This window comes from Lepidochelys kempii, chromosome 9 (assembly GCF_965140265.1).
Source record: "Lepidochelys kempii isolate rLepKem1 chromosome 9, rLepKem1.hap2, whole genome shotgun sequence".
Taxonomy (NCBI): Eukaryota; Metazoa; Chordata; order Testudines; family Cheloniidae; genus Lepidochelys; species Lepidochelys kempii.
In genome coordinates, this window is record NC_133264.1 from 35939745 (window position 1) to 35952873 (window position 13129).

The 13129-nt window shown below is 42.5% G+C and overlaps 1 protein-coding gene and 1 long non-coding RNA gene across 6 annotated transcripts in view; one reads left to right on the plus strand and one right to left on the minus strand.

The window, feature by feature from the left end:
* NYAP2 (neuronal tyrosine-phosphorylated phosphoinositide-3-kinase adaptor 2) overlaps positions 1-3488 on the minus strand; it is a 180881-nt gene extending 177393 nt beyond the window's left edge. Inside the window, exons 1-2 of one of the 4 annotated variants that reach the window (XM_073359901.1) lie at positions 3444-3488; positions 2188-2681 (exon numbers count right to left, since the gene is read on the minus strand). The gene's annotated coding sequence lies outside the window, so the exon portion shown is untranslated. The other 3 variants (XM_073359900.1, XM_073359902.1, XM_073359903.1) reach the window with 3 other exon arrangements.
* A 299-nt stretch (positions 3489-3787) lies between these two features.
* LOC140916892 (uncharacterized) overlaps positions 3788-13129 on the plus strand; it is a 34208-nt gene continuing 24866 nt past the window's right edge. For both annotated transcript variants that reach the window (XR_012160684.1, XR_012160685.1), the window contains exon 1: positions 3788-3932. This is a non-coding gene — a long non-coding RNA (uncharacterized lncRNA). The remainder of the gene's footprint in view (positions 3933-13129) is intronic.

Genomic DNA, 13129 nt, shown 5'->3' on the forward strand with positions numbered 1-13129 from the left:
TATCTTTATACATTTGAAATACAATTTTCTATTTGATCTGATGCATAATATACAGAATCCTAGTATTAAAAAACTAACACCATCCAGAAAATGCACAATCTATGTGTGAGGAATGCTAAAGTCAGACTACTAAGTGCAGTGATTGCGTGTAATATCATGCTGTTGCTATGTTGTAAAATTCAGAGAAGTGGCTCCACCTTTATTCATGGTTAGGCCACCCCAAGAATCTTCACAGTTGCTTTTCACCCTGCCTGATAGCCTCAAAATGCAGCTGTGCTACATTGAAAAATGGCAATGTTGATGTTAAACTGAAAGAGCTTGTTTAAATAGTGACAAAGGCGCTGATTGCTTTCTTCTCAAATCAATGGGAGGCATTTTGTTTTTTTAAACATAGGAGGACTAAGGCTGACAGAACTCAACAGTGATGTAGTACATGTCATGAATCCAACCCTGGATTCCTGGGGGATATGTATTCCACTTCATTCCTGCTTTACTCCCTGCATACTCACGCTCCTCTCTTTTACACCCCATTCACTCTAGTGTTACTTGTCAGCTATCTCAGCAAAATGCAACATTTCAAAAGCATTTTGCACAGATCAAGCATGCTAAATTGCCACCCTGCCCTTTGAGTTTGTGCTGCAGTGTTCCAGTAGCTTGCAAGGCAATAAGTGCAAAGTAAACAGACCACATCTGATTTTCACAAACTGCTGACTACAGCCCCATTAATAAGGGCTTCATGGTATTAGGGGGTAGACAGTATACTTTTCCCTCACCAAAAGAAGCGACTGCAAATACATCAGCAAATGGAAAGAGACGCTGCCTTCCATGAAATCGCTTCTATACCTCTCATAATATTTCTACCCCTGTGCCAGGCAAGCTTCCATATGTTAAATATTTGATCTGATTAATTGTTTAAAGGAGAAGCATGAACAAGCAATGCATCAATAAAAGGCAAATAATGAACAGGCATGTTGTTTGCCTAAGTAGTACTACACTAGATTCTAAGGTCAAATAGAGAGCAAAGTCTCTATGAATTAGGCACTCAGGCTTTCCTAAGTCGTACCATGTAGTTTGATCATTTTTTTTTTATTAAATAGAAGCTAATTTAGTCTTAAATGCAAATAATTTTTACAAGTTATCTTTGCTAAGATTACATACTATCCATCTTGCAGTCATTACACTGCACAATATGAGTGATATGCACCAGCACCTGAGTGAAAGACACAGAAGCTAAGTGATGCTAAAACCTTCACTTGAAGAGGTTAAAACTGGCTCTTTGGGAAGAATAAAAAAAAAACTGCTATGTATATTTAAGAAAGTATCCTGTGGCTATAAACTTTCACCTTTCAAGTGTAAAGGTCATTCGATCAAGAGTTTAAAACAAAAAACAAAAAAAACAAAACCTTGGAATTTGAGTCACTTCATGCTGCATTTTGGGCAGCAGAAAGATCATTGCCTACAATGTCTCCTCTCTGCTTTAGAATTTAGAGAGCTGTTGTTTACTTTGCAATAAGACACTTTGATCAAGGTGCCTTTTCAAAAAGATAGAATATGTTTCATCCAAAATACATGTATTAAAATGTAACAAATCTGCATTCGTAACAGCAAGCATTCGGTGTAATTATGAGATTTAGATTATCCTTATACTACTGGGGAGAATTAGAAAAACATTACGGGCAAACATATATGTGTATTTGAACTCAAGAAAGAAAGAAAGAAAGAGCTTCTTGTGTATGTGATTTTTTTCCTCCCTTAAGAAAATGAAATGGAGATTTTACTACTAAGAGTAATGTATTAAAATGTTGTAAAATATTAATAGTGTGGCATGTCTGATAAGTAACTAACACAGATGTTATGAATCATATCAATTAATACATCAGAATATAGCAAAGAATGTTTTTAATAATTTAGCTCTGCTTTTTACAAATGAAAAATCCAGCTCAAAATGTTCCTATTATAAACATAGCTAATGTGTGTAGGTACATAAAAGAGTCTGAGATACATTTACAGCATTGTTTAGTTAAGGAATAGTTTGATTAATCTGCCAAAAAAGATAAGCAAACTTTGGCATTAGACATCCCTGACTACAAATTATTCCAGTTTTGTAAGTATAATTTTTTTAACCTTCTCTAATTAGCACTGTATTCTATTAACATGCTCAGAGAATTTTTAAAAACATGTACATACCAAAATTTAAGTCCACGGGGACTGCTAAGTGCAATAATCAAAGGTGACTTTTGTCTGTAAAAGCCCTTTCCTGTGGTTATCTCAGTGCAGTCTGAAGGAATATTTCAGCACCATAAGAAACAGACTTGCAATTAGGCTCAGTTTTTCTTCAGTTAAAGTGCATTAAATCTTGTTGGCAAAGATGCCCAGATTGTAGAATTCTGCATCACTAGAAGTCAGTGGGTATGTTAAAGATCTTCTTGGTATAGGATTAAAATGGCCTTTAAAGTTTGGCTTTTAAAAATGCAGTGGCAAGAGAAGACAGGTGCTTGCTTCTTTAAATCCACATTCAGAGAACAGAGGGCATAGATAATGGCAGGGTACAAACAGCACCCTGCTTTCGGTCCAGCTGAGAAGAAACTGGATGATGTTTACCCACTTTACAACGTAGAAGATTACACCACCGTCATATGCAATAACACAGAGATTGCTAATGTGCCTCATTTGAATGTATTCTGTGGAGACAAAAATAAATGAAAGAAAGGAATAGAAAACATCCTATCCAAATGGCTTCTTGCAGCAGAAAAGATGCTCTCTCTCTCATTGCCACTCAGATACAGAAGGTTTGAAGCAGTCTAGCTTGTGGCATCGTCTCTCTCCCCCGTGACTTACAGGCAGGCTTGCTCTCTCCAGCTGCCTTAGTCTGTTGATGCTGCTGTTGATTAATCAGGGATTCTCAAACAAAGAGCAAGCCTACCTTCTGATATAAGTAGTAATCTGGTTCTCCTCTCTTTCTGCAATCCGCTTGTATTCAGCAGCCAAGCAGCCAGCATTCTAGTACCTTGGATAGTTCCTGCTCACTAGGCCCATTGGAAAACGGTTGAGAAGAAGCAAGTGAAGAAATGACAAGAGACCAGAAAACAGCATCATTCTACTTCAGATTTCAGCTCCCGGGGGTTCAGTTGCTCATTAAAGCCTCCTATCTAGGCAACAGATCTCTCTCTTATCTCCACTGTACTGTAGTCTGATTAGCAAATAATCCAGTGGAAAAAAAATCTGCATTAACAACACCGTACATCATATTTAGCCTCTGTAGGTAGGAAAGACTATGAAACACACACACCTTAAAAGAAAAAAAGAAAAAAACCTGTTCTTCCTCGGAGAATGTGTAAGTTAACCTTTAGCCCATGTTATGGCTCAAGGAAATGAGCAACGACTTAAACGGAACATCTAGGTCTCAGTTTGATACCTCATATTGATATATCTTTTGCACTCACCCTCACTGTAAAGCAGTGCAAGGCACACAATTACTGCTGACGCAGATTAGGCTGCTGCTCGGGGAAAGATGGGAGGAGCTTTTTAACCTCATCAAAACAACCTTCCACCACCTGCTCCCATTGCATGAGAACAAAACTATCCTACTTGGACAGAATAAGCGTGATCTGTATGCTGCTTGCTTTTTTTTTTTTTTCCCCCATGAGAGACGCACTCGAATCCAGCATGCTGCATTATCAATATCCAGAACATAACTATGCAGTTTTATATCTCCCTAAATTTGCAAACTCACTTTCTCAAGGAAGACTTTTATTTGTGTTTCTTAATTTTTCACCATATAATTTTATTTGCTCATCTTCTATTTGCTCTTCCTGGAATTAATGCAGCTCATCTTTGTCACCCAAAGCTGCTAGATCAGACACAAAGCAAAGGCGCTCAGTCCTAAACCGTGAAGCCAGTGAAAATGGAGATGTCAAAATGTACACAAGAATGTAAGTTACACCGTTGTCTAACTTCAATTCCTTCCCCCCTTTCCTGCACCCCCCCCTGCACACTGAATCAGTCACTTCTTTACCTTGTGTGAATTTTAAATCTAATATTATACTAATGTTTGAGTAATTTTAGAAAAAAATAAGAAGTGAGGCTCACTGGATAAACTCCCATCAAATTGGTGCATATACACTGCAAAAGCAATATTACTACACACCTAAATACTAGCAGTAAGCAGCCCCTTAGACAGGACATACACATACCTTACTGGTAGGAATAATTTGTGCAGATTCATTATGTCTTTGCTGGAACATTGGAGTGTGCTCTGTTTAGGCACTTCTGATATGCACCCAGAAGCTTTAACTGGAGCAAAAGCTAACTGTAAGCTTCCTGAATAGTGGAATAACTTGATATGTGAGCTGCAGCCTGAGAAGCACATGCTACTAAAAATTGTTTAAACAGTAATAATAAATAATTCAGTTACAATGTACTTTGTGAAGGTGGCTGTGCCAGGACACTCAGGCTTGGAGTGCACGCCCGCATCCCACTGCACCTGTTACAGTTTATGGATCCTTTAAAACTGGGAGCTATAGTTTCTAGGTCATGTGCTTGCCTCTTAGTCATGTGCCCAACAGGAAATTTCATATAATGCTGTCAGGCAAGGGAGCAGGCTGGAGGGACCTGGGGGGAGAAGAGGACTGGGAGAGACCCTGCACCTGTCAAGTGGAAGGCCTGGAAAGGACACACCTGCAGGAAGCAAGAGCCAGCTGGAGAGGGCTGTAAGGACCATGAGCATCCGGAGAAAGGGACTAGGACAAGAACCTGAGGGGCAGTGAGTGTTTGGGTTGCTGTGTTTTTGCTTCTAACTTCATAAAGAAACTTCCTGAGAAGAGGAATTGGGATTGTGCTGTTTGGAGCATTATTTCCCCTTCCTCTGGTGGTGGATCAGTCCACACGCTTACAGTGGAGTTAAGATCGCTGCCAGATCATAGTGCCTTGTGCTCTGCATGTTCTTCCAGAATTTCAGAGCCCTCAAACTCTGCACTTGAGAACTAGGACATGCTCATTTAAGATCCTTCCATGTATCTCTAAGAGAACCTCACTGTAAACTTATTAAAACCCGAGAAAACCAGGGACTGCACAGCCAAGGGAATGCTTACAACCCAGTATCTCGATCAACCTTAACTCTGTCCCCAAAGGCAGGAGAGAAGAGATGTCCCTCAAGCTGACTCGGGAGCAGAGCTAGCAGCTCCCTCCTTGAATCAGCTTCTGCCCACGTCAGAGCGTGAGCTTCAACTGGGAGAGCAGAGTTGTGATGGAGAGCCTTGGAATGGAATGGCTAGGGGAAAGGGAATACGTTCCCCAAGGCTGGAGGAAGGGCATAACTGAGGGACAATCAGGGAGGTCCTGTGATTATGCGTGGGCGTGGGGAGTGAGGCAGCGAGAGAAGTATGCTGCCGGGGTAGAGGGACGTCTCTATCCCTGCATCTCTGCCACTTCCATCCATGACACCTGTGACAGAGAGCTAGGAGCCTAGAGCTGACCCAGCACTCTGGTACTAACTCTTTCCCCCTGGAGTAGACTTAAGTGGAGATGGGTGCTCAGTGGCTAAATTAGGCAGGGGACTAACAAGCTAATGAGAGCAATCAACCTATCAGATGGGAACAGTTAAAAGTCAGAAGGAAGTGCAAGGGGGAAGCTGGCCAGGGCCAGGAGATACAGGATCTCAGGATGAGGAGATATTTCTTCTCCCTCCCTGGAGTGTCGGCTAAGGGGGAAGTTTATGTCCATTTATATGTTGCTGCACAAGGTTGTACACTCTTGAACTGTTGGAGGGGAACTAGTAAATAACACACTGCTGCTTATAAACCTGGAAAGCATCCAGCCTGTTTGTGTTGGTTCAAAGGGCAGAGAAGGGAGCCTGTTTGCCCCCCGCTCCCCTTTTCAGGAAATACTCCCCCAGCTCTGGAGGATCTGGTCTGGCTTCAAGAACCAAGTCCCAGTCTGGTGGACCATCTATGGTTGGCTAGCTGGGGACAGCTGCTGGTGGAGTTGAGCATTAGCTGTCCTCCTGATAGAGCTTCCACACCAGCTTCCTCAGTCTGAGCATAACAGGGACCATGGAGGGGACAGAGACAGGGAGAGCTGGTGCTGAAACTGTCAGGACATCAGCGGACAACTCAGCTATAGACTCCGAGCTGTAGTGGCTACCCGTGTTCCACAGAGCGGGCAGTAGCATGGAGTACAAAAAATGAGTCACTAAATGTTTTAATATTCCAAGTTGTGCACCTTTCTTGGTAGTATGCCCTCGTTCCCACCATAGAGAAACTAGGGATGTATTTTTTTCTCTCCTGCTCACTATTTTTAACTGAGATGTAGGCAAAAATATGTGAGAAGACTTCTGAAATATTAACAGCTCAAGAATCCCTAGTTCAAATGACTTCATATCCACCCCACCCCCCTTCCAAATTCTACCCTGGCTGCACACCTGCACACCTAAAAAATTTCAGGCCCATCTGACTTCTTTTGTGTGTTTCTCTCACAGGGAGATAAATAATCAGCTTTAAAAAGAAACTGAACTGCAACCTGGATCATGCAGTAGTTAGCTGCCACTCCTTAGTGATGACAGGGACTATGGTCAAGACTGGAGCATACACAAAACCATATTTGCTCAACATTTCAATGGCCAGATCTCCTGTGGAAAACGGTATGCATATGGGCATCACATCAGTCAGTTCTGAAGTGTAATACTCCCCTCATGATGTTGCTGTGTGCCACATTTCTGGTGGTCACTTATTGTACAGCATCTTGCCTGAATCTCACACTTTAAAATTAATTTGATCTATATGCACTGAGCTTCCACCTACCAAAAGCCCAGTCTCCACTATACAGCATTCTGAGCATACTCTGTGTTAGACTAAGGACATGCCACCGGGTGTGAAAACCCCACAGTAGGCCAGGGCACGAAGGGGTTAATAATCTGCCATGGAAATGGGGACTGAGATCAGCTCCCCTTTGCAATACCTGCCAGAAACTGCAAGCCCAGAGGAAGAGCTGCCGTGAGTAAGGAAGGTCTCAGAGTATAAAGGGAACAGGACTGGCCTCAGCAGCGGGCTGCTCTGCCAAAGGGCTGACCTTCCTTCCAGACTCCAAGAGAAGCCCGAAGTCTGCAGCCAGCAGATCAAGCAAAGGGCTTCTCTGGGGAAGGGAAGGCTCATTTTACAGGCTATTTGACCACTCAGAGTGGGGCAGACTGTCCAGCTCTCCCTGACATAAGGGGAAAGCTAAGGACAAACTGCTTACAGGTTTTTGTGGTTCTGACTCACTCTCCAAACTTGGCCAAGCGAGACATATTTGAAAAACTGCCATCTGCACATGCTCAGTAAAAACTTCTAAGGTTTTAGCAGCAAAACTACTCAGAAGATTCCATCCTCAATGAAAAAAGAAAAGGAGTACTTGTGGCACCTTAGAGACTAACCAATTTATTTGAGCATGAGCTTTCGTGAGCTACAGCTCACTTCATCAGATGTTTACCGTGGAAACTGCAGCAGACTTTATATACACACAGAAATCATGAAACAATACCTCCTCCCACCCCACTGTCCTGCTGGTAATAGCTTATCTAAAGTGATCAACAGGTGGGCCATTTCCAGCACAAATCCAGGTTTTCTCACCCTCCACCCCCCCCCCACAAATTTACTCTCCTGTTGGTGCTAGCCCATCCAAAGTGACAACTCTTTACATAATCAAGTCGGGCTATTTCCTGCATAGATCAAGGTTTTCTCACATCCCCCCCACCCCCATACACACACAAACTCACTCTCCTGCTGGTAATAGCTCATCTAAACTGACCATTCTCCAGGTTTAAATCCAAGTTAAACCAGAACATCTGGGGGGGGGGTAGGAAAAAACAAGAGGAAACAGGCTACCTTGCATAATGACTTAGCCACTCCCAGTCTCTATTTAAGCCTAAATTAATAGTATCCAATTTGCAAATGAATTCCAATTCAGCAGTTTCTCGCTGGAGTCTGGATTTGAAGTTTTTTTGTTTTAAGATAGCGACCTTCATGTCTGTGATTGCGTGACCAGAGAGATTGAAGTGTTCTCCGACTGGTTTATGAATGTTATAATTCTTGACATCTGATTTGTGTCCATTTATTCTTTTACGTAGAGACTGTCCAGTTTGACCAATGTACATGGCAGAGGGGCATTGCTGGCACATGATGGCATAGATCACATTGGTGGATGTGCAGGTGAACGAGCCTCTGATAGTGTGGCTGATGTTATTAGGCCCTGTGATGGTGTCCCCTGAATAGATATGTGGGAATAGAATAGATATCTATTCAGGGGACACCATCACAGGTGGGTGATGGGGGTGGGGGGGATGTGAGAAAACCTTGATCTATGCAGGAAATAGCCCGACTTGATTATGTAAAGAGTTGTCACTTTGGATGGGCTAGCACCAACAGGAGAGTAAATTTGTGGGGGGGGGTGGAGGGTGAGAAAACCTGGATTTGTGCTGGAAATGGCCCACCTGTTGATCACTTTAGATAAGCTATTACCAGCAGGACAGTGGGGTGGGAGGAGGTATTGTTTCATGATTTCTGTGTGTATATAAAGTCTGCTGCAGTTTCCACGGTAAACATCTGATGAAGTGAGCTGTAGCTCACGAAAGCTCATGCTCAAATAAATTGGTTAGTCTCTAAGGTGCCACAAGTACTCCTTTTCTTTTTGCGAATACAGACTAACACGGCTGTTCCTCTGAAACCCATCCTCAATGAGCATACTCAAGCCTCTCTCAGCTCCTAGTGCTGACCAGGCTGCACATGTGCACCCCTACAGAGCAACTAAGCATGCTTCATCCCCTCACAGCTGCTAGCTGAGAGAGACCATGCCAAACATGCCATCCCTACACAGTGACCAAGCATGCTCTAGCCCAGGGAAACAGAAGCAAAGCTAGACTTCACCCGTAATGGCTGCTCCCAGCTACTTGGGACCAGGCACTGGAAATAAGAGCAATGAGCCTGTCTCTAATGTGCTCTCAGTGACCCCCCCACACACACCCAGGCCTAGGCATCATGGAGGAGAAAAGCAACTAAGTCTAATGCTGAGAGGTCAAAAACCAGACCAGCAGGGAGGGAAAGGAGTAGATTGGAGAAAGACTTTTAAACTGGGACTGGAGAGGGAGTGAGAAACTCTGGAACACACTGGGCAAGGAGATTGGGACCAGGAGCCAGTGAGGGAAATGGGGGTGAGAAGTGGGAAACCACTGAGGTCGGACAAGGAGCTGGAGGGACAAGGAATCTGGGACTGGTGAGACAAGGAGACTGGGACTAGAACCAGTGGAGAGGGCAGGGAGGGAAGACAGGAACAACAAGGAGCTGGAGTGCAGAGGCAGAAATGGGACTGGCTGGGCAAAGAGACTGTGGCAAGCAGCCTGGAAGGAGAGAGACTAGGGCAAGGAGCCAGGAAGGGATTGGAGAAGGGGGACTGAAGTGCTTGTTTAGTCCAGGGAGGTGCATGAGGACTGGAAGTCAGTTGTGGGGAGGGGGAAGAGACAGATCAGCTGAGGCACCAGGAGAATGAAAACTGGAACTGGTTGGGCCAGGAGACTGGGACTGGGGTGTGAAAAGCCTGGAGACTGGGTAGTCAAGGAGAATGGAACTTTGACAAGGAGACAGAGGCAGGGAAGAGACAGGTTGGAGAGGATGGAGCAGATGGGGTCAGGTTTGAGGGGAATGGGCAGAAGAGTCTGTGTTCACTAGGACACACGCCCCTCCAGAGACTGGAATGGAACCCAAGATTCCTAAGTCTCCCCTTTCCTTTGCTGCCAGCAATCTCATCTGCAAACACCAATTCAACTACCTTCTCTGGGTGGACAATTCACAGATCTCTCCCTACTCCAGACCTATCTTCTTCTGTTCAAACTAAAATCTCAGCCTCTCTCTCTGACATCTCAGCATCAGCTCAAAGTCAGCATAGCTAAGCCAGCTCTTAATCTTCCCCTCCAAACCCTCCCACCACCTACTTTCTCTGTGGCCAACAACACCATCTTGCAACTTAGAAACCATCCATAACATATTTTTTTCACAATGAACTTATCAGAACAATGTATTGAATTAACAATCATACCAAAAACGTATGTCAGGGTCATTGTTAGTGTGAAAATAGAATTCAATGTATAATTCCCAACCCTTTCTCAAACAAAACGTATAATACAAGGGCAATTGCAATGTGAAAAATGTTCTACAAAAATGAATTTGCATAATATTGGCACCATCTAATCAATAAAACTATCTCATCCTCCTTCAAATCCTTCCAACTCTCTTATGCCATAATACTTATTAAAAAAAAAAACATGACAATGGTTAGACTGCTGTGTGTCGAGGCCAAAGCTTATCATGCTGATCAATAATGTCTGTTTCCTTGTACTCCCCCTTGTCTGTATTCATGTTTTGTCTTATGCTTCGATTGTAAGCTGTTTGGGGCAAGAACTGTCTTTTGGTTCTGTGTAAGTACAACACCTAGCACAATGGGGCCTGGTCCATGCCTGGGGCTCCTACCAGCTACAACACTATAAATAATAATAATCATGTATCACCATTCCTTTGCTGTCAGCAAATGTCATCTTCAGATGTAGGATAAAGATTTGCATCTCCACACAGCCCCTGGGATGCAGAAAGCTGCATATTGTTTCTACTGAAGAAGGCTATTATAGTTTATTTAAGCTCAAACTGAGTTAATAAGTATTTAAGAACACCAGTAGGCTAATTAGAGGGGAAAGCATAGGAAACAAATGAAAGCTTCAGTCTATATTATGGACCATTCCGTTCTGTTACATCACCTTTCTTTAGTTAATCACAGCAAGGCTGTCTGAGGTTTTTAGGTGGGCAAATGCAGCTAAGCGGCAGGGTTGAGGAAGAAGACAGAATCCCGAAAGGGACTTTACTCAGTGAAAAGAGAAATATAATTACTGATTGTCAGGCATTTCTAAATCTTAATTTGCATAATCACATTTTAAAAACCTGCAACAACCTTTTATGAACATACAGGCACAAAAGTCAGTGCTAGCTGTCTGAATGCAAATTATGCTGAGTTTTGATTTTGTATTGGGCAGTTGCTACCAGTCTCTGACCATGCTAAGCAAATGATATAGTTCAGTGAAAACCTAATAACTCCATTCTGCACTGAATTTTACTACACAATGTACCAAAAAGGTAAGAGGAAACTTGACATCAACACTGTAATCATGCTTACACTGTGACGTACGATCGAAGGAAAATATTATCATTTGTAAATGCTACGTACTACAGGATATAGATATTAAATATTTTAGTGTCAAAGTAGTCCCAGAATATCCATTCCTACCCTCCTCTTTGCTCTGATGAGATGATATAAAAGCTCACTAACTGAGATATTGACTTTCAAACTATATTACTAGAGGGTCCCACAGTGTTGCTTCTGTATGCTGAGCTGTACACTCAGAGAAAGCAGCATGTGAAACTGCTGCCTGTGATGTGTACGCAGCAGCAGGGGGCGCCAGAGAAATTCCTCTGCCTGCAACACTAGGAATTATGGAATTATCCGATGCAATGTTCAGACTTTATTGCTGTACAGACAGACAGACAGACAGACACGAAGAGTATATTTATTATATGCTTCTACTTGCATTTTATTAAATACAATTAGAATGGAAGAGAAGCTTTTCTGGAGGTAGAGGATCCAATTCTATAAAGCTTGGTTTCAGAGTAGCAGCCGTGTTAGTCTGTATTCGCAAAAAGAAAAGGAGGACTAGTGGCACCTTAGAGACTAACCAATTTATCTGAGCATAAGCTTTCGTGAGCTTCATCGGATGCGATGCATCCGAGAGCTACAGCTCACTTCATCGGATGCGATCCGATGAAGTGAGCTGTAGCTCACGGAAGCTTATGCTCAAATAAATTGGTTAGTCTCTAAGGTGCCACAAATACTCCTTTTCTTTCTATAAAGCTTAATTCACTTGAATAGTCATTGCCTATAGCAGTAGGCCATATGAAGTCAGTTGGAACTACTCTTGTAAGAGCTTGCAGGCTCATGTACAAGTACAAATTAAAAAACAGTTTCTTTCTACCTTTCAATGAGAAAACCTGCAGTAAATGTGAATAAGCTCATCTTACTTGGGCCCTGTGTTGCTCCAATTGAAGGCAATGGCAAACTTTGCATTGCATGGGAGCAGAACTGCATCTCTTCCGTCTTTCTGATATTTGGAAAATTAAACTAGCCTTGGCTACATGTCAGGCCTGTCCCTGCAAGAGGGACATCCAATGTCCCTCAACATCCAATGAGTCAATAGGAGTTTAGGGTGTGCAAGATATCACACTGTTATCACATCCCAGCAAGACACTATTCAGTGCACTGGGAGTAGTTTTCAAAGACACAAATAGCAGTTAGGCACCTAATTCACCTAGGAAGTCAAGGAGAGTTAGGAACGTAACTGCCATTTGTGCCTTTCAAAATCTGTCCCATTGTCCCTCAGTGATCAAGTTTTCCATGTTGTTCTGATCTTGGATTTATTGTTTAGGCAAACCTTCCATTAAAATCGATGGGGAGCTTTGCCTGATTAAGGAGTGAAGAACAAGGCCCTACATGTATTTGCATACACCACAAAGATCGTGTCCTGATTAAGACAATTTATTCTACATGACATCTGGGGCAGTGGGGCTGTTTGTAAACTGAACTGTGCTGTAAAATATTTAATTGTTTTGACCATTTTAATTTCTTCTAATGGATTTCAGTGACAATGGATTTCTTTCTTAAACTAGATTCAATTCAAGGTTGCTATCCAAACCCTTTAATTATTGGACAGTGTATGTTCAATGCTTTAAGTAGCACTTACAGACCCCATGAGCTCCTGCCAAAAATCTATTAAAGCTGGAAAAGACACATTTCTATATAGGATCCTGAAATATGTATCAAAAAAGTAAATTTTAACACAGGATTTCAATTAGGCCAGCTCACCACAACAGTTCTCCAGAATCTCAGTTTTTGTTTTAAAGAAGTGTAAAGTCCTAATCCTACAGACACTTTCACTCATGCTTAACTTTATGTGTATGTGTAATATTCTTGACCAAATTACTTGTATGCTTAAGTCATTGCATGATCAGACTAAGCCGCCAGCGCTTATGGTTGCAAATAAAGCCTTGAAAATGTCAAGCCTGCC